Genomic DNA, 23,405 nt, shown 5'->3' with positions numbered 1-23,405 from the left:
ATCACCAGGTGAAGTAAATAAAACAAGACATAAGATGTACGCTATCTGGAATAGTAGTAATGTATTTTCAACGATCAGAAAAGGGTAAAATTATTAACCGCTTTAAAAGAATAGGAGTAGACGAAAAAAAGCTACTTTTCCACGAAAGCCATTACAGAAACTGTTTTTTCAACATATCAGTGCCACTTAACGCGAATGCAATACAAATGACCACGCGAGTTTACTTTAGTGAAAAAAAAAATCAATTTGAACACTGAAATGGTGATGAGCAGTAAAATTCAGTGGATGTGGCCAAAGTAAACTGACCTCAACTACAATTGCAGTTAAACCTTCATTGAAAACCGGATATTAAGGGGAGAGATGTTCTCCATACATAGTACATATATACGTCACTTAATCAGTTGAATTTTACCGACTTTTCTGGCACTAATACGGGCTTCGGGTTCTATGACAATTTTACACTCTCACTTGGATGTGATCGTAATACCATTAAATGTGTTTAAAAAAAATAAATGTAAGGCGCGATAACCTCCGAAGAGATCTAAGGCCGAGCTTCTCTTCCAATTTGCGTCGTGCTTCTTTTGCTTTTCCCTACAAATTGGCCGGATGGGCCTAAATGTTTTATGCCGCCTCCGAACGGCATCTGCATGGCAGATGAGTTTTCACTGAGAGCTTTTCATGGAAGAAATACACCTGGAGCGCTTGCCAAACACTGCCGAGGGGCGAACCCGCTTAGAAAAATTTTCTTCCAATTGAAAAACCTTATTTCTAAAATTTTGATGTTGCTTTGCCCGAGGTGTGAACCCAGGGCATACGGTGTGGTAAGCGGAGCACGCTACCATCACACCATGGTGGCCGCATCCTTAAAAATCAATTGAATTGCCTTTCTAACATATTAGACAAACTTGATCATAAAAAAAATAAATAAATGTAAGGCGCGATAACTTGCGAAGAGATCTAAGAGCGAGCTTCTCTTCCAATTTGCATCATGCTCCTCTTGATTTTCCCTACAAATTGATCATAAGGTCTCTCAAAATCTCTAGACAGTTGAACTCATGACACCAAGTTACTTTTTATCAAAATATGTCAAGGGATAGACCAGCCCGGTGGCAGTCGCATTGTGGATAATATAAAAGTGATATCTTCAGCAGATACGTCAAAATTACAAATAGAGCCGATAAACCGATTTTAAAAGTGACGCTGCCAAAACGCGAAAAGATAGCGATTTTAACATCCTGTCAGGCAGTTTATGAATAAGATATCACACGCAACCGCAGTCGGCCTAGAACCAGAAGATGCTGCTCCGAAGCGAGCATGATTCATATATATTCCAAATTAAAATCCATAACTGTACCTCTCCTCTCATCTAAGTGTTAAAAACAGCAACAATGAGCTACAATTTTTTGTTTTTTGTTTAAGCAAGATTTTGAATACAAATAGTTTGTTTAAACAAAAACTTGTTTTTTAAATTTTTTTGGAAACAAATTGAGCATACATATATGTATAATGGAAGTATCAACAGGCCACTGCTATTTACTTTGTTCATTTATGATATATTCTCGTGATTTTTTAAATACAATTTTCCTCTATATGCGAATGACTTAAAAATCTACCATGAAGTCAAATGTGCAGAAGATTATTTAACACTACAGAGTTAGCTGATCAAATTATATATGTAACTGGTGTGTTCGTAATCGCTTATTTTTCAGTGATGTTGTCATTATGTTAAGGTTTCTGGTATTACCTCTACTTCGTATATTATCTTAGAAATTGCATTGAAAATGTTAGGCGAATTTTAGGATTTGGTTGTTTATTTTGTTTCCAAGTTAATTTTATAACTCACCTAAACTTTGTTGTTTACAAGGCATATGCGATATTAGCTTTTGTTCATCGCAACTGTTCGTATTTTGTGATCCCTCTACTCTCAAACTATTATAATCGTTTTTATACTCAGTTGAGCAGAGCTCAGAAAAAGTGCGATAATTCATTACAAAAGACCGACAAAGCGACGAAACTTGGTAGATGAGTTGAACTTATGACGCAAAATAGAAAATTAGTAAAATCTTGGACAATGGGCGTGGCACCGCCCACTTTTTAAAGAAGGTAATTTAAAAGTTTTGCAAGCCGTAATTTGGCAGTCGTAGAAGATATCATGATGAAATTTGGCAGGAACGTTACTCTTATTACTATATGTACGCTTAATAAAAATTAGCAAAATCGGAGAAGGACCACGCCCACTTTTAAAAAAAAAATTTTTTTTAAAGTAAAATTTTAACAAAATATTTAATATCTTTACAGTATATAAGTAAATTATGTCAAGATTCAACTCCAGTAATGATATGGTGCAACAAAATACAAAAGTAAAAGAAAATTTAAAAATGGGCTTGGCTCCACCCTTTTTCATTTAATTTGTCTAGGATACTTTTAACGCCATAAGTCGAACAAAAATTAACCAATCCTTTTGAAATTTGGTAGGGGCATAGATTTTATGGCGTTAACTGTTTTCTGTGAAAATGGGCGAAATCGGTTGATGTCACTGCCAGTTTTTATACACAGTCGTCCGTCTGTCCTTCCGCATGGCCGCTAACACGATAACTTGAGCAAAAATCGATATATCTTTACTAAACTCAGTTCACGTACTTATCTGAACTCACTTTATCTTGGCATGAAAAATGAACGAATCCGACTATGACCACGCCCACTTTTTCGATATCGAAAATTACGAAAAATGAAAAAAATGCCATAATTCTATACCAAATACGAAAAAAGGGATGAAATATGGTAAGGTAATTGGATTGCTTTATTGACGCGAAATATAACTTTAGAAAAAACTTTGTAAAATGGTTGTGACACCTACTATATTAAGTAGAAGAAAATGAAAAAGTTCTGCAGTGCGAAATAAAAAACCCTTAAAATCTTGGCAGGTATTACATATATAAATAAATTAGCGGTATCCAACAGATGATGTTCTGGGTCACCCTGGTCCACATTTTGGTCGATATCTGGAAAACGCCTTCACATATACAACTACCACCACTCCCTTTTAAAACTCTCATTAACACCTTTCATTTGATACCCATATCGTACAAACAAAGTCTAGAGTCACCCCTGGTCCACCTTTATTGCGATACCTCGAAAATGTGTCCACCTATAGAACTAAGGCTCACTCCCTCTTAAAATACTCATTAACTCCTTTCGTTTGATACCCATATTGCACAAACGAATTCTAGAGTCACCCCTGGTCCACCTTTATAGCGATATCTCGAAAAGGGGTCCACCTATAGAACTAAGCCCCACGCCCTTTTAAAATAATCATTAACACCTTTCATTTGATACCCATATCATACAAACAAATTCTAAAGTCACCCCTGGTCCACCTTTATGGCGATATCTCGAAAAGGCGAACACCTATAAAACGAAGGCCCACTCCCTTTTAAAATGCTCATTAACACCTTTCATTTGATACCCATATCGTACAAACGCATTCTAGAGTCAACCCTGATCCACCTTTATGGCTATATCCCTAAATGGCGTCCACCTATAGACCTATGGCCCACTCCCTCATAAAAATACTCTTTAATGCCTTTCATTTGATACACATGTCATACAAACACATTCCAGGGTTTCCCTCGGTTCATTTTCCTACATGGTTATTTTCCCTTATGTTGTCACCATAGCTCTCAACTGAGTATGTAATGTTCGGTTACACCCGAACTTAACCTTCCTTACTTCTTAGTTCTGTCTATGTTGGAGTATGCGGTATATGTTTGGAGGCCTTTCAACGTAATTCATGTAAAGAGGCTGAAGTCTGTTCAAAATACAAAATCTCGTTGTTTGCTAATAAATTTTACGTCAATTGACTCGAAGTGAACTCTGTTGTGAATGTGTATGACCTTTTATATAATTACTGGCTAATTGATTGTTTGTACCTTCTCTTGAGAATTCGGTTTGTTGTACCCTCTCGCATTCTTCGCTGTAACTAGCTGTTCTATATTGGTGTTGTTACAAACTTTTTACGCAATTTATGGTCCCCTTAGGAGGACATTATCTCAATATATTGCTTATTTTTCTGTCCTGGCATTTGATTTTTGTTATACTAAGTTTACTTTTAAGAGTAAACATATTTGATACCTTCCATTAATTTAACTATACTTTTTATATATAAAAGTTAAATATGTACATATCTATATATTAATACGCTAACAAAATTTCCATACAATTAACTGACAGGCTGTTTCGCATAGTTAGCGTACGTAAAATCATATAAGAGTTAAATGAATCGATTCGTATGATCAGCCGCAGAGCATAGGCCTAGTTTTGTTAACAAATATTACTCTATTTGTTTATAATTCATAGGAAAAGTTTTTTGTTAATTCGAAAATCTGTGCAACTATCGAAATTGCCATCTGTGGGACGCATTATGTTCACAAACCCCCCTGAGTACAAGGCTCCAAATGCTCAATTGTCGCGTTGCTCAAATGTTTCATCTCTATATATGTATATATTCGTACCCGCAAAACGGTGAGTAAAATAATGCTTCACTCATTTTCAGTTCAAATAAAATATTGTTTCCCATTGTTGCCAATTACCTATATTGGTCTGTACCAACAGCCTTAAAAAAGTGTTCTAAAATAATTGTTAGCGCACAAAAAAACTTTAAAGAAAAGTAATAACTTAACCGGCCTATTATTTTGGACAAATTCTACTTACACGTAAAAGCATAGGTCTTTATTTAATAGATTCTTTGTTTTTCATTTTAGTTGCTTTAAAAAAATGAAATCAGAAATAATGAGTCAACTTTTGTTCAAACTCACTAATGTTATTTATAACAATTAATTGCAAATTTGACACAAATGTTTTTTGCATTTTCAGGTTTTGTGCTCATTTAAGATTTAGCACGTTTTAAAGCGAACAAAAAATAAATAAATGTGCTACAAAGATATTAAATTAAAATTTGTATATTGTCTTTTATGCTAATTTAGTAATTTAGTATGAAGTAATTTTATTTTATTATATTATCTTTTATTTCAACTTAGTTTATTATTATTTAAATGCAATTTGGTTGAATCGGAAAATTTCACGTTGTATATTAAACGAAAAAAAAGACCCAAAAATGTTTTCGATTTTAGGTCGAAATATTGCATAGGCAGTATATTACCAACTATATTTATTATTAGGCTAATTTTGTTTGATTATATGCCCATTAATCGGATGGTTAGATCCCATAATCCTAATTTGTTTATGTCGCTTAAAATTATGAAACCAATTTTATTTTAGTAAATATGTTTGCGTGAATAATTTCAATGTTTTCGTTTGTCTTTCTTTTCTTTCTAATTTGTTCTGCTTTGTTATATCTTAGTATTACATCATTCACAGACGATATTTTATGGTAGATATGGTCATATATATTCATCTCCATTTCATGAATATGAATGTTTACAAATTTAAAACAAATTAATTACGTACATAGATCTCAACGGAAAGCCCAACATTAAATATCAGAATATTAGAATCTTCATATTTCCACAATGATAACATTAAAACCCGGAAAAAGGTCTAAGTGCACTTATTGGGTTTTTATATGGAACTGTTTATTCACATCACTTAAATTTTTCGCACTTAAAGTACTTTATTTTTTTTCTATCATTTAAATTTTTTTAGTAAACTCAGCTTTCTTTCTCATTAGATAATTTTTTTATATTTTTATTTTTTATGAATGTATCCTCTATTCTATTCGAAATTTTCGTTTTGTGTCACACTTATATACATATTACATATGTATTTATACAAAATTAAACTCGGTAAAGCGCCAATTGCATACCTAACGGGTGTCGTCGTGAAATAGGCTAAATTCCTTAAGCACATTTCTTCGTTTTTAACCAAAAGTTCGTGTTTTTGAATTATGACACTATATAAGTAAATGGGCGATATATGTATATGGGAGATATAGGCCTACTGAGGAACCGAGCACACAAAACTAACTTCGATAGCGCCCCAACGGGGACCTCCCGGGTGGTGTAGAAAAAGCTATTTTTCAATTTAATGTCAAGTAATTTCACCATAATTCTATGTCAATTTCTTTTGATTTTACATATTTTTTATATTTTTGTTTAAGGAGTTACATACCAAAATGTTATAATTACATTTGAAAATTTTGTAAAAAATTTAAGAAAATACAATAAAAATTACAACATCTTAATGAGAAATTTAAGTAAGTAAGATCAGTTTGCTATATTTCCACTCACGGCTTAACTATTAACGCATTATTGCACTACCCTCCACACTGGGTGCATAGACTGAGTTGAAAAAAATACAAGTTGGTCGAATTTCGACCACAGGCGATACTAGTTTATATTAAACAGTCTATAAGCATCTTATTTGTTGATTAAATAAATGAATTAATATGGACGTAAAAGCTTAGCGCAGCCTTACTTATGGAAGCCAACAACAACCAATAAAATTCCACTAATATTCACCAAATAGTTTATGTGAAAAGAAAAAGTGGCATTACTTTTTCTACTTAAATTAAAAAAAAAAACAAATTAAAAATTTTGCCGAGACAACATTGGCGAAAAATTTCGATAGCCGAATTACAGAACAAAGAAGCATTCAATGCAAGAAAATTTACCGCTTACTCAGTTAGGTCCAAGTTTGCATTTAACTGCTGTTGTGAAGTGTAATAATTCGTTGAGCACATACTTCTTGAAGGCTGTTGCTTTATTTAGAGCAAATGACAACAAGAGAGGGAATGTTTTGTAAGTGAAATATGATTTGCAGACTCCACATAAAATTATGTGCTATTTAGAAAATTGTGTACTTTCTTGACAGCCGCAATGTCGCCAAGACTGCCTACCAACTTTTAATTTCTGTTGATTGTTAACAAAATTGCTGTTGAATACACATTCACAAATACATTTATATATACATATATATGCCCTGATTTCATTTGGCTCTATTTATATCTTCATTATTACATACTTCAGTCTTTGCTAAAACAACACTTCATGCTATAAATTATATTCGTTCCAGCAGCCGTCATATTAGAAATATCATCCGAAGAATGTTAAACGAACACTTAACATCAAAATAAGAAATTCTACAAATTGCTTGATTATCAATTTGTACTGGGATATGAAAGCACATCGTCATCGGCAACAATTTTCAAAATGCCAAAGTCCGTAAGAAACTTGAAGCTAATAGAAATTTTGGTTTATGCGCCAAATTTAATCAAATTTCAATTGTTTTGTAAGTAAACCAAACACATAAATGAATTTCATTTTTCACTTAAGCTCTTTTGAAGGTTAGCACTTAAAATATATACCAAACAATTTATTAACATTCTTACATTTTTAGTAGGTATATCATTTGTGGGTCTTCTTCATCTTATGCTTGTCTTAGCTGTCATATAAATTTTATGTCAAATGAAAAATGATTTGACATTTCGCGATTAATATATGTATGTATATACAAAAATATACCCTTAGAAGTGCAGACATAAAAAATTAACTATAACAAAAATATATAGCACAGTTACAAGTGTAATTTGTTGTACGCGCAATCATGCTTTAGGATATTTATTGTTGTGACGCCATAGCACACCATGGCGTATACGTGATGTGCTGTGCTGTGCTGTCTAAACTCTTGTTTGTCAACATTAGTACTTATAACAATACTTATAGCTTAATAAGTATGTAAGTATGTATGTATACAAAATAGCTGGAAGAGAAAAGCAATTAACAGGTTATTAAGCGCTAAAATTGGTTTTAATATACTTTATTTGCTTGTCATCGGATATTTAATCACAAAATGATGACGCACTTTGTGGGAAAATTGGACAAGGCGTAATTATTTACGTTTCCATTGGTTGGAAAAGGTTTTTGATGAATGGTGTTCATGTAGGTATGCTGTACTAAATGCATTATACTTTAACTACCTTAAAGTCTTGCACGATGTTCAGAAGCTTTCTACATAAGGTTTTCTAAGAGTATACAAATTAAGCCTTATAAAACTATTAGATAGATATTAAATTATATAAATTAAAGAAAATTTCATACTTAACAAGTTCCAATGACAAAAAAAAAAATAGTTTTGCTACAAAGAAGATGAGTCTCCTTTTATGAGAGGTAAAGAAAAATGTTCTGTCTGACAAAGGTTACGGACAGCGAAGGTACGTTTACAGGGATCTATTAAGGATCTTTAAGCGCGAAATCTGCAGATCAAAAAGAGTCCAATGGAACATTTCTGTGTAGACAACGAGCGCTCCAGCAAAACAGCGCAGTTGAGGTAACGGGGAATGTTCACGCAGTAGTGAGAACGCTTCGCGATAAATATTTATGATCAGTAGATGATTCAGAATACTCAGCAGACAACACTGATACTTCGATTATGGAGCGGCTAGTGTCGGGTTTGTTGACTGATACCAAGATGGATTGGGAGGTGAAGATATTTTGAAAGTTTAAGTCGCCGGGTAAATTCCCTTCCATGCTAAATTTCTTGAGTAGAGCGAGCGTGGAATGGATTTAAACTATATTCAATAGGTGCATTAGCCTGAATCAAGTACCCAACTCTTGGAAGACTGCTAGTGTCGTTTTTCTACGAAAAGCGAAGAAGATAAATTATATGTATCCCAAAGGCTACAGACTCATTAGCTAAACATAAATTAGAGGGGATATGTAGGGTTTCAATGCTCTTTAGACCATTCGCTGTGAAAATGAATCCCGAAGGTTACACTGCATGCCACTCCGGATATTCCACCTCTACACCTGGTGGCATATGACATAGCTTTAACAACTGCAACGAGTCTCAATGCCTCCGGCAACTTGGGTGCAAACTATACGGTCATTCTAGTATATCGTTATAAAATATTGGATGGAAAGATTACCTAGTTAAATACCTGCACTTCGATGGGACTCTTAGAGCTGCAATAAAGGTAGAGAATTGGCGCAAGTGCCCTCAAGTGACGGAATAGTCAATGCGAGTGTATACTGATGGTTCCAGAGTAATAAGAGGAGTAGAATTTGCGGCATACTGCACAGATACGGAAATTCCTACAAGCAACCAGATCACTGTAGTGTTTTTCAGGTAGAAATATTAACCGTGGCCAAAGCAAGGGAAAAACTGAAGGAAATGTTATGTCTTATGCACGTTTATTGGTTAAAGTAATTCATGTATATGTCTACATCTGTCAAACATCAATAACAGTGTTGCATAGCTTAAAACTAATATTGAACAATGTGGTAGATAATAGTAGTATAACAATATATTTACACTATGATTAAAGATCGTAATTAAAGATAATAATTAGTACTTCACAACAGGAAATAGCTTAAACTTTATCCGCGTCAATTTAGCATTAACAGCCATTATCAGCCAAGCAGTAATTAGGGCTTAAATCTCGCGTAGCATAACGTCTTAAAGTGTTAGAGTATAATAAACCCCTATAAATAAAGAATAGATGGAAATGAAGAATCGTATGAGCAGCTAAACAGGGCGCATCGCTCAAAGCTTGTATCGTAGACACTGCAATTAGATTGGGTGAGATTAATCGAATGCAAGAGCAAGATCGACCAAGCAGAAAAGGCGTGGAACCAAGGGCGGTGCTGCAAAGTGTCAAATGTGATTACCAGGTCTTACCAGCTTTGATTAAAAAAGTTACTCTAACCATTAAACAGAGGAAACTGTAGGTTAATGAAGCATATTCGGACTGGACACTGCCTTCGGGCGTGACATTCATTTAAATTAGGCTTTGAAAAGGTAAACGATTTTGTAAATGCAAGTTAAACGAGGAAACGATTTGGCAACTTTTGTACTCGTTCCCCGCGCTCGCAAAGTTCCGATTTTGAAGCAGTGTTTAGCATGGGTTCGAGAAAGCTTTTAGTATTTGCTAAGAGGATCGATTTATACTTTAACAGAGGTCATGGATTCTGACAGGTTTTTCAGTTTGGTCGTTGGGTAAATTTCTGGTAGCACTTTGTACTCATTTAGTCTATATGATGTCCTAACGGATCACCTAGTTCAACCTAACGTAACCTGCTTGAAGGGCAAAGTTTTATGCCTGCAGAATAAGCAACTTTCTATTTATGTTTATATTTTATCTAATTTTAACTATTACACAAATATTCCTTCTTTATCATCGCCTTATAATTATTTTTTATCTTAATTTCAGATGGTTTCGTAACTTCTTCGTTGGGGTAAGTTTAACTTAGCTACAATGTACTATATAATTTCATCCTCCTGGCCTAATCTGATAATAAATATCGGTGTCCCTCAAAAAGAAAAAAGGGTGTGGCTACAAAGTATACGTGAAGATTTATTTGTAATTTTACAGGCTGGTGTTTAGAAAACAAATATTTTTAAATTAACTCGATCTCGGCCAGGGTTGAAGGTAAACCCAAGCCGAATCAACTGTACAAGAAACTGATTATTTCATCCTTTTTTTAGATGAATCTCGTCGGCTCCTCATTGATAACAACTGACATGGACAAGTTGTTGTTTTGTTGTGTTTGAGTTATTATCGTCGGCTTATTGGATCCTAATTTGCGAGTAATCGGCTCCCAATTGATTTCTTATCGGCTTGTTAACGGCACGTATCGGTTTCATAACAAACTTATGAGTCGCTGATAGCAAATCGACAAGACCTAATAACAAACTGGTTACATTCCAAATAATAAATCCATATATATCTATATTAAATCTATAACGCTGTGAATAAACCGATACTTTTTCGATAAAATATCAGCAACCTCTAGAAAGTTGATCTGCAATTTTTCGACAGATATTAAGTTTTTGATAAAAAGCAGTATTTGTATCAATAATTTTTTTTATAATGAAACGATAGCTTTTTGATATTATATCGCTTTTGAAAAAGCTTTTGACATAGTCAGCCACAGCACGCTGCTCCAAGAAATGGAAGATTCACTCTTGTTAAAAAGATGGACTGCAATTATCTGAATGTTCGGCAATCGTCGGCTTAATTTAGGTACGAAACCTCAAAACTTCAGAGAATTAAACAGGCGTTTACAGAGTGTGGTCCCATATTCCCACTTCCGTGTAATTCCTACATATTGAAGCTTCCCTTCCCACCAGATTGAGTTGCTGCCATTTTCTGCGCCCACCAATGCACGATAATGGCAACAGGACCACCTTTCAATATACGAATTATTTCTAGAATGAACAGCTATCTCCCTGGTGTTTCTGATACTTTCACCTCGCGAAACCTGGCATTGTCACCGAGCAAATCTACGGCCACTCTGTTTACGATGTGGAAGGAACAGAACACGCAAATATTAAACGTAAACGTCAAGTATGTTACGCTACCGAACATCAATCTCCCAAAGATCTTGGGGGTAATGCCAGAAAAATTGTATCTTAATTACAAAGCCAGAATTTCACCCTTTTGTATTTTTAGACTTGTATTGCGGGAAAGGCTGCCGCGGTCCGGTCGTGGTACAAGCCTCGTGATATGGAATATGGGCTTGTTTTAAACGAATACTCTACTTCTTACCAGGATCGATTTTATACCGAATAGGACGGACTATTTTATGCCGATAACTGCTGCCTTATAACCTTCAACCCAGTCATTCCCCCGAGAGAGGATTGGGGAAGGGGCCTAATATGAGGCAGGAGACCATTTAACTTATTCACAGATGGGTCGAAATTAGACGGAAAGATTGGTGGGGGTCCTTTTTCATGAGCTAGATGTAAGCTGCAAGTTTGAAGTGGCTGATCACAGCAGCGTCTTCCTAGCGAAAGTTTAAGGATTAAAAACGATTAAGAATGCGGTGGATGAAATGTTATCCAGTGCTAATATGGTTAGAGAATTAAACATCTACTCTGATATTCAAGCAGATATCAAGGTCTTGAGTTCTACTATTGTGCAAACGACGGGGGACTGGCAGTGCTTGACCGCGCTTGCGATTGCATCCAAATATTTTATGATAAAGATTATCTGGCTCCCCGGTTATAGTTATATCCCAGCCAACTGTCAAGCGGATTTCTTAGTTCGCATTGGTACAATTGAACCGGTTGAAGATGGCTGTAGGGATTTTGGGATTCCGCTAGACACCTGTACTTTGCTTCTGCATAGATGAGCCTCAATTCAGCTTAGCAAGCGTTGGGCGGACACCACCTCTTGAAGGTTAGCAAAATCTTTCTGGCCGAAGTGGATGGCAGGAGGTCTGCTGAAATAATTGGGCTAATTTTGGCTGACCTATCAATGGTTATTGGGGGTTTGGCAGGACACTGTCACATAGGCATCCATGCGGTACGTCTCAATATATTAGAAACTCCATCCTGCTGTAGATGTATGGAGGATTATGAGGGGGAATCATCAAATCGCTTTATGCTTTATTGACCAACGTTTGCCAGAACAAGGCGAAAGTACTTCGGTTGCGACTCACTTGGATCTCCCTAGGATTTATCCAAGGTTGAGATCGGTATCATATGGAATTTTATCGTTGCTACTCAGCGATTCTCTAAGTAGCTATACATACGGCACCGTTATTTTATTGTATGTGGTATCACAATGTTGTCCAAGTGAGCTTTGCCTATCAGGGCAGCTATCACCTAACCTAACCAAGGCTGAACAAAATCCTGAGGCCGCGTTCCGGCACCTGTGTAGGTCAGGTTAGCATAAGGAGAATCTAAGAGATACAGAATCAGTAAACACCCTTGCTAGGTTGCGCCCAGTGAAACCCGTTATCAATATTTACTATTCTACTCTTGCAGGAGAAAAAAGCACACTACCGGAGGATACACGATTCACCCTGGCCCAATTTCATTCTGAATATTGTAACTGGTTTAACTCTTACTTGTCAATAATCAACCCCGATGCGACGTGTCCCCACATAACCCCAATTCAAGTTTTAAATTTTAATATGGAACCTGCGTCTCTAACACTAACCCTCCTATGGTCCACCCAAGGAAACTAGCAGTTCCAACAGGACTTCCGTTAGAGGACTTTAATGAAAATTTGTGAGTGGACGCACCAATTGAATCGAGCGAATTACTGGTTATACAACAACAACTTTTTGGAAGATAGCTAAATATTCATGGTATATGCAGTTGTATTCCCTTTGCCTTGTTAAATCATCCCCCGTAGGTCAAAACCCTCACATATCATTTTGTAATGTCATACTAGATACACCAAATCAAAGCATTTTTAAATAAACGTTTTTGGAAGAAACAAATCTGCAGGTCAACTGTGCAGGTTTATAGTAGTGAGCTAAAATTAAACCTATTTGTGTCCACTTAACAGTTTCTTTTAACTTTTCTGCACAAAGACGGACCAAAACTGTAATCGCCACATAGCATAAACAGCCATTAAACTATCTTAAATTGACCTTTAGTTTTACTAAATTGGCTTTTGACTGATAATCATTGTGTGCTATATTCATTTGAAATAATTTAATTTAACCCCAAAGCAAGTTTCCAATATTGATTTTGTTTCCGAAATAAATTTGTTCTTATCTACAAAATCAATTACGCACACGAGCAAATTTGAAACTAAATAGACAACCCTTTTTTGTGCACTTGTAGAAATAACTTGCACAACTCTCATTCAGACATTACCTCAAGTGTTCTTATATTTCATGTTTCCTTCCTCCCTCACATACATACATACATACATGCATACACACTTGAGATGTAACATAACTTAACAAAATCGCATACAACTTATCGTCCAACCATCAACAAATACTTGATATGCAATAGTTTTTCCTTAAAAGAAAAGAAAAAAAAAAAAAAAACTGAGCTGAGATAGACGACTGCTTTGACAAGGTCTACACATGCATACATATACATATATGTATCTCCAATGCATACTTACATTGTATGTAAGTGAGACTATTGAGCGATTGTAAATATATCACTCATACGCCCCAGTGGTTCGCTAAGTACGGTATGAAATAAAAAGGCGACAAAAATAAAGAAACAAAAAATTCTTATTAATAAAAAACACTGATAAAATATAGCTTTAGAAACTTGTCTTACAATATGACAAAATGTTGTAGTTTAGTTTATTTCGATTTCTGTTGCAAGGAGGACAAGAGGGTGCTTGTGATATGAATGATGGTCATATAATGGTTCAGTAGTAAGTAAGCTTGTCATGTATAGAATTTATTCTAATGGTATAAGGTCAAAGTATGAAAATCGTTTTCCTGTTGACTAACAGCATCTTTGTTGCTGTTTTTTAAATACCGGAAGGTGACAGTGACGGAACCAAGTAAACACATACCATATCACAGGACATGTCATACTTTAAAAAAGATTTGGATAAAAGAAAGGTAAATTTTGATGAAGCATTAGAAGAACAGGTGTTTTGGTAAAATATAAAAGAAATATTTTAAACTTGGTTACATGCTCCTCCTACCACACCGAAGATCCTGGGTTCAAGGCCCAGGCACAATAACATTAAAAATTTTGAAACAAGTGTTTCCAATTAGAAAAGAAAAGATGCTTAGTGACAACTCATCTGCATTATAGATGTTGTTCGGAGACGGAACATTTTTAAGATATATTAAAAATGAGCACGACGCAAGTAAGAGGAGAAGCTTGGCTTAAAATTTCTTTGGAGGTTATTGCGCCTTGCATTTCGTCTAGTACAAAGTAATCGTGAAGTTCGATGTGTATATTTGGTGTACGTCTAGAAAATTTATGTTTTAAAAGTAACCACAACTCGCTGAATGGTTGAAGTAAAACCACTTTAGAGAAAACTTTACCAAACATAATTAATTTCGGTCTTTTTGAGAAAAAATTCTTTGCACTATAGTCGGCAACAACTGATAACTTTACGTTATTGTTTTATTGTCGGCTTGTTATCGTTAACGAACAGATATCGATGAGTTATCGGTTTGTTATTGGCTTGCCCAAAAATGGAAAAGGGAACTGGAGCTAGAATGTACTCAAAGCAACCGCACGTAAATCAATACTACCGACTCCCAGACCCTTCCAAAAATTCCGAATTGTAATTAAGTGAGGCGCCCAGCTGCGTAAAATCATCACTAGGGTATCTCTTGAAGCAAATTGAGGAATACGAGATTAGGGCAACGGACCAACCGAGATCCCTTATGGCCATGTTTGGAAAGAAAAACAATTAGCTTCCCTTAAGCTGGGCAATGAGTATACTTACGGCGGCCATCACAGGCCATTCTGCCATTGCACCAATGCTCTTAAGGTGGCGCATACCAACAAGCACCCTCTTCAGAAGTTTTCAGGGTGAACAGGAATAGGAGTAAATTTATCATTTTGTCTAGCAATTTCCAACAAGATAAGTCAGATTTCCGGGCGCACGGTTGTTCGCGAGTCCGAAAGGGGTTGGGAAAGTGGATCTTTTAATCCAATTTAGGTTCGTCTGGGAAAGCAAATTGTGCTTTGAGGACCACTAATCACGGGGGGCACTTACAATGGACAAACATATTTCCGGATGGAAGGGTAGACAACAATACACACGCAAGCCCTCATAACTTTATCAAACCCTTGTGCTTGTTATCACCAAGCCAATCGGCTTCTCGCCTTCTGACTGGCTTGTAAACGTTGGTTTTCAGTTTGCGCATCGATATTTTATTGAAGATACCAATATTTATTGTTTTATAACATATTGATAAGGAAATAAATTCATAACACTCCAAAAAAAAAAAAAAAAATTGATAAAAAATCGATAATTTTTCGATAAAAATTTATTAATTTTCGAAAAATAATTAATTGCTTTTTGGTAGAATATTTACAAATTTTAAATAAACATTCTATACATTTTCGATAATTATTTGAAAATAAATCGATATCAAATTGATATCTTTTCTATATCTTATCAATATATTATCCACGGCTTTCTATAGTAAGTCGGCAATTTGTTTATAGTTTTAAAACACAAACCGAATACTTTTTCATAACAAATTTATTTGCAGTTTAAAACTGTTTTTAAACGGTTTTATTTATGTTGACTTGACAGGCTGCACGGCTGCACGGCCGTTGTGAACGAATTTTGTAATTAAAACTTAAGTAACTTCCCGATAAGCTACAAACTTGAAACTTGGAATATAGTTCAGAATCTGAAGACAATGCAATAATAAGAAAAAAACTCGAATAGGTGCCGCATGGATCGAAATATTTAAAAAATTGTATTTGTGGTCAAATTTGGCTCATATTTAGAACACATATTACATACAGAAATAGAAATCGCTTTATGAAAAAAAATCCCCCAGGGGCGGCAAAGGTCGAGATATAAATAAAATAATTAAAATAACATTTTTAAGTTAAACGGTTTTATTGAAAACAATACTTATATCAAGTAATAATAATAATAGTAAAATTTAGAAAATAATTAGGTAGGTCCTAGTTATTAGTCATCGAACTCATCATCAATCTATGGCGTTGATCAGACAATTAAATAAAAATGTTTGGGGGCGTGAAATTTCTAAAAATGCAAGGTGTAGCGTAACCTGATTATGGTCCAGTTGGTCTTACTTATACATATGTATATGAAAATATGATTTGTAAAGGTAGCGGTTGACTATTAATAGAAATTTTACATGACCAACGCTTTTATTTATTTGTCTGATCAACGCCCTAGATTGATGAGTAGAGCGATGGCTAATACCTAGGACCTGCCTAATTATTTTCTAGCTTTTAGTATTATTATTACTTAATATAAGTATTGTTTTCAATAAAACCGTTTAACTTAAAAATTTTTTTTTAATTTTTTTATTTTTATAACATATCAATAACCACAGCAAGTCAACTTTTTGAAATCGTATTCTTTTCTGTGAAATTTCTATATAAGTTTGCCCTCTTCACAAAAAATTCCATGCTTTCAATTTTACTGAATTCTAGAACAACAAACCTGCCTTGAAACTCCAACCATCGCTAACGCTGAGACTTCTTCACCAAAAATATCTAGAACAGTATCAGTTGCACAGAAAAGTTTGCGACATTTAGAACCATATGGTCATAAGACATAAACGCTTTAGTCCTTTGTAAAAATATAAGAGATAGGCGGTTATTCCTTGCGACCATATGCTGCTAACTTTTGCATACTTTTCTGCGCATCTGATACTGTTATAGAAATTGTGACGAATATTAGCAATACTAAGGGATACTATCATCTCTAAGCCGATACTAAGCAGTTACTTGTATGTACATAAACAAATTAATCATTATGTATACACATATGTACATACAAGCGGCGGAGTGATACAAAAGTATGCAATCATCAGCGAAGTAGTTCTCACATATATAAACGCATATGGCTATGCGAGAGATTATAAACTACAAATTTACATGCCTATATCTGAGATACTCACAAAAGTATGCAATCATAGGTGGAAGTGTTACTCACATATACACTCGCATGTGGCTATGTGAGAGGCTATAAACCTGCATCTGTAGTTTATAGCTGGTAAGTTTATAGCTGGTAACCAAGTATAAAATTCGAGCGGAAGAAACGTCTAGACATTTGGGCACAGAGTATAAAAGCAGCGAAAGCTGAATAATCTGAATGAGTTTGATTTAAGCAAGCTATTGGTTGCGAAGTATAAGTGTTATTGTAAAGTACTTTCAAAGTACTCTAATAAACACCATTTTGCATTATTGAATATTGGTGTTATTTATTTAACAATTTAGCGATACAAACGTTAGTAGAAGGTTTAAAATAAGTGGAGTTTCCCTAAATTTGTTACAATATTTTTGGCGATGGAGTCTTAGTGTTAGCGAAAGTCGAAATTTGGGGGCTGACTTGTTAACTTTACTAACTTATTTTCTTGCGGTGTTCGTATCGTAGCCAATCGTAAATATATCAAAAATACTTAAGTGACAAGAATATCGCAATGTAAGGATTTAGCAAAATATTTCACTGGTTGGATTGCGGAGATTTCAACTGTAATACCGTTCTCTTGTTGTTACATATATTGCTTCTTTTGTTGTTTCAATCTTCGCACCACAAACTGCCATCATATGATGGTCAATTAATCCGTAGTGTGTGTGTTAGCTGTTTTACTCCAATACTGCTGACAATATTTGTGTAGTAGTGAGCCAGTACTGTGGTGCAATTTTCTACCCTGGACATACATCTAAATTTAAGGAGACTGAAAAAAGGTCCCTCAGTTTGCTTGCTTGTGTAGTTTTTGTAATTGTACTCTCCTTTCAAGCGCATAGCAAATTACTTACAGACACTTCATCCATTTAAGTGTAATTTCTTTAAAATTATGAATGACAGTTGCCAGCGTGCGAAAGCAAAACAAATAAAATTATATAATACATCTGGTTATTTGCTACATACACACAAATGTTCAAAGAAGAGCTCTAAAAGACCCGGTATTATTTATATAAGCATTCAGCATCAGCGTGTGGCAACAAAATGACAGCTAATACGGTTATAATCCCGCAAGTACATCACTACGAATTTAAAATTATGAGACAAAGTGTATCCGTAGTAATTCGGTTTAAAAAGGAAAGCAAGCAAAGGCAAATGGAAGAAAGGTAGAAAATATTGTTGCTGCTGCTGCGAGTTTGAAAATTACTACGTAGCACAATTGAAAGCTTTGGGGCATTTATATGGTTGAACTTTTGTACGATTTTGTCGCATATTGAGCTTAGTATTAAATATATTTTTGGGTTAAATGAATCAAACTAATAAAACAAAATATGCGTAAAGAAAACGTGATGATGGTTTGCTTTGACGGCAACACAAAGATTTGTTGTACTTGTATTTGAGAAGTGGAGAATTTTTGATTTTTTTTTATGTTGATACAATATGCTACTATTATGCTTGATTGGATTGTGTTTGGTAATTGAGGAAAAAACAGTAGAAACAGTAGAACAAATTCATTAAGCTTAAAGTGAGAATGTATGATTGAAAAAAGTTTATGGAAAAATAAAAGTCACTCTTTGGCATTGATTTATCGAATTAACAAGTGTACGCAGCATACTTTGCGCTGGCCAAAAATTGGTTTGACTACATTCAAAAAGTAAGTCTCGCTTCACCTCTTCTTTCTCTATACCGTTCACGGCTACTTTATACTAAATTTTAATACTCAGTTGAGCAGAGCTCACAGAGTATATTAAGTTTGATTGGATAACGGTTGGTTGTACATATATAAAGGAATCGAGATAGATATAGACTTCCATATATCAAAATAATCAGGATCGAAAAAAAATTTGATTGAGCCATGTCCGTCCGTCCGCCCGTTAACACAATAACTTGAGTAAATTTTGAGGTATCTTGATGAAATTTGGTATGTAGGTTCCTGAGCACTCAACTCAGATCGCTATTTAAAATGAACGATATCGGACTATAACCACGCCCACTTTTTCGATATCGAAAATTTCGAAAAACCGAAAAAGTGCGATAATTTATAACAAATGACAGCTAAAGCGACGAAACTTGGTAGGTGAGTTGAACTTATGACGCAGAATAGAAAATTAGTAAAATTTTGGACAACGGGCGTGGAACCGCCCACTTTTAAAAGAAGGTAATTTAAAATTTTGCAAGCTGTAATTTGGCAGTCGTTGAAGATATCATGATGAAATTTGGCAGAAACGTTACTCCTATTACTATATGTATGCTTAATAAAAATTAGCAAAATCGGAGAAGGACCACGCCCACTTAAAAAAAAAATTTTTTTTTAAGTAAAATTTTAACAAAAAATTTAATATCTTTCCAGTATATAAGTAAACTATGTCAACATTCAACTCCAGTAATGATATGGTGCAACAAAATACAAAAATAACAGAAATTTTCAAAATGGGCGTGGCTTCGCCCTTTTTCATTTAATTTGTCTAGGATACTTTTAACGCCATAAGTCGAACAAAAATTAACCAATCCTTTTGAAATTTGGTAGGGGCATAGATTTTACGACGCTAACTGTTTTCTGTGAAAATGGACGAAATCGGTTGATGCCATGCCCAGTTTTTATACACAGTCATCCGTCTGTCCTTCCACTCGGCCTTTAACACGATAACTTGAGCAAAAATCGACATATCTTTAATGAACTTAGTTCACGTGCTTACTTGAACTCACTTTATCTTGGTATGAAAAATGAACGAAATCCGACTGAATCCGATAACCACGCCCACTTTTTCGATATCGAAAATTACGAAAAATGAAAAATGCCATAATTCTATACCAAATATGAAAAAAGGGATGAAACATGGTGAGGTAATTGGATTGTTTTATTGACGCGAAATTAAACATTAGAAAAAACTTTATAAAATGGTTGTGACACCAACCATATTAAGTAGAAGAAAATGAAAAAGTTCTGCAGGGCGAAATAAAAAACCCTTAAAATCTTGGCAGGTATTACATATATAAATAAATTAGCGGTATCCAACAGATGATGCTCTGGGTCACCCTGGTCCACATTTTGGTCGATATCTGGAAAACGCCTTCATACCACTCCCTTTTAAAACTCTCATTAATACCTTTAATTTGTTACCTATATCGTACAAACTCATTCTAGAGTCACCCCTGGTCCACCTTTATGACGATATCTCGAAAAGGCGTCCACCTATAGAACTAAGACCCACGCCCTTTTAAAATATTCATTAACACTTTTCATTTGATACCCATATCGTACAAACATATTCTAAAGTCACCCCTGGTCCACCTTTATGGCGATATCTCGAAAAGGCGAACACCTATAGAACGAAGGCCCACTCCCTTTTAAAAATACTCATTAACATCTTTCATTTGATACCCATATCGTACAAAGTCTAGAGTCACCCCTGGTCCACGTTTATTGCGATACCTCGAAAAGGCGTCCACCTATAGAACTGAAGCCCATTCCCTTTTAAAATACTCATTAACTCCTTTCGTTTGATACCCATATTGTACAAACAAATTCTAGAGTCACCCCTGGCCCACCTTTATGGTGATATCTCGAAACGGCGTCCACCTATGGAACTAAGGATTACTCCATTTTAAAATACTCATTAAAACCTTTCATTTGATACCCATATCGTACAAACGCATTCTAGAGTCAACCCTGATCCACCTTTATGGCTATATCCCTAAATGGCGTCCACCTATAGAACTATGGCCCACCCCCTCATAAAATGCTCTTTAATGCCTTTGATTTGATACACATTCCAGGGTTTCTCTCGGTTCATTTTCCTACATGGTTATTTTCCCTTATGTTGTCACCATAGCTCTCAACGGAGTATATAATGTTCGGTTACACCCGAACTTAACCTTCCTTACTTGTTCTTCTTAGTCTTGTTCCACCCTTATTCCATTTATCTCTTTCTGACTCTAACTCCCATATTCACTCCCACTTCTACTCCCACACCCACTTCTACTAACACTCCCACGCCCATATCCATTTCCACTCCAAGTCTCACTCCCACTCCCATTCTCACTCTTCTTGCATCTCCCACTCTCACTCCCACTTCCACTGTCACTCTGATTCCCGCAGCTGCTCCAACGTTCACTATCGCTCTCACTCCCATTCCTACTCCAACTTCCACTTCCACTCCCATTCCTAATCAAACTCCCACCCCTACCCCCGCTGTCACTCTCACTCCAAATGCAGAAGACACTAATAATACAGATTTAGAATCCACTCCAACTCACACTTAAATTTTTCATTTCTTTGCTTTCAAAAGATTGTCATACTTATGTTAGATTGAATTAATCAGTCAGTGGGGATCTTACCTAGATTTAATGTATCCCTAAAGATCCCAGAAGTTTTGCCAAGCTTTTAAAAAACTCAGAGCTATGTTTAAAATAACTTCGCTTTTTGGCTAATACTTTTCCTACTTGTTGCTCCTCGATATAATAGCTGTTCCTTTCCTAATAGCTAGAGAGTTGAACTGGCGAGTGCATGTCATAGAAACAGAATACCCTCCATCTTTTTATCCTGCATCCTGCACTTTTTTATCATAAAAGGTCAGACTTAAAGTCATGTGATACAAGAAGGCAGTGTCCAGTAAGAATTCTCATCATACGCCTACGGCCACTTATTTAGCGTGTGAGTAATTTTGTTGGTCTTATAACATAAGAGCTGCATGTATATCGACACTTTGCTGCGTTGAATTGGTTCTACGCCTTTCCGGCTGCAATGATCCTGTGCAACTCTTGCCGCTTTTTAATCTCATTCTATCTGATTCGGACTTCAAGGGCACACTGCAGTAATCCAGATGTTTAGTTCGCTCATCCTCCTTGCCATTGCAAGTATTTCTATATAAAAGCGACCCAAAAATGGATGCTAAGTGTTTTTTATACCAATCCATTCAAGTTGTTTTTGAAACTCTAGTAAAGCTCTTGATATTGTTCAATGCGAAATTAATTCCTTAATGGTCACTTTGGAGTCAATGTAAACGTTCATACGGCCGGAGTTTACCCTAGCCCTTTCAGAACCATGAGCAAACTACTTGCGCGATTTTTAAATTTTTTAGTTATATTCCTGTTTGTGTGGTCCAGAAATGGAAATAAGTCATTTTAGAAGTTAATCCTATTTCCTTTCTGCACTTTAAGTACGTGCACAATTGATGCATGTGGGCCCATCTTGCATTAAAAAAAACGTGATTATTCAACATTGCCGATTTCGTAAAAATATTTATTTGTCAAAGTGATATACTTTGAAACAATTTTTAGGCTTGGAGAAGCACAAAAAAAATATTACTTTTTCCACACCTAGTGCGTGTACGTGATCAATACCCTTTACGACTACACATTTTTGCGGAATTTAAGTCCTCCTCGGATGCCCAATGATGAAATCCATCTTGACGTTTTTCGCTACATCGATGGTTTACAGGACGACTCCTCTTTGGAGGCAAAACTTCTTCCTCATTTCCGGTATCTGATTCAGAAAACCATTCCATGTTCTTGTTTTTTTTTTCGATGCAAAGGAGTGCTTCGGATACAGAAAGCCGAAAAGCTAAGAGGTCTAATGTATCTTTCGAAGGAGTTTGAATTTTAGGACAGTCTTGGCAATACTCCATCCATGTGTTACAACAAGCCAAATCAATAAAAGGAATTATGACTTTTAGTGGACACTTCCTCGTTTTAAAAAAGGTACGATATGCATCCATCAGTTTCCCGCAGATTTCAACACCGCCCATCAATATATTATACTCTCTTACAACGCTTTGGCATGCAACTTGATTAAATGTCTTTTCTTTTTTGCACCATCGCCTAACATCGCAACTGGACTACATCCAAATGCAGAATATACTAATAATACAGATTTAGAATCCTTGCATTGCACGATAGCATGTTTATCATCAGGACTACAAAATTCCTCCATGTCTCCTCTTTTCATTTGTCTGTCTTCAGTCATATTGATACACTTAACTTTATTTTTCATAATCGTTCCAGTAGCGATAATTCGCTTCGCCAAAGGTCGATCTAAAAGAGGCAGAGTTGTAAAATACCTATCAAAAACTGACTTGAAACCTTTAGGAAGAGTTTA

The 23,405-nt window shown here is 35.3% G+C and overlaps 1 long non-coding RNA gene across 1 annotated transcript in view; it reads left to right on the top strand.

Moving 5' to 3' along the window:
- The window catches only part of LOC137244499 (uncharacterized), a 290,699-nt gene that overhangs the window by 145,645 nt on the left and 121,649 nt on the right, over positions 1-23,405 (top strand). Inside the window, exon 3 of the long non-coding RNA XR_010951052.1 lies at positions 10,166-10,190. This is a non-coding gene — a long non-coding RNA (uncharacterized lncRNA). The remainder of the gene's footprint in view (positions 1-10,165; positions 10,191-23,405) is intronic.

The sequence above is a fragment of the Eurosta solidaginis genome, chromosome 1, assembly GCF_040869045.1.
Source record: "Eurosta solidaginis isolate ZX-2024a chromosome 1, ASM4086904v1, whole genome shotgun sequence".
Classification (NCBI taxonomy): Eukaryota; Metazoa; Arthropoda; class Insecta; order Diptera; family Tephritidae; genus Eurosta; species Eurosta solidaginis.
Note: the sequence above shows the minus strand (reverse complement) of the source record. Positions and strands in the feature narration are given on the sequence as shown.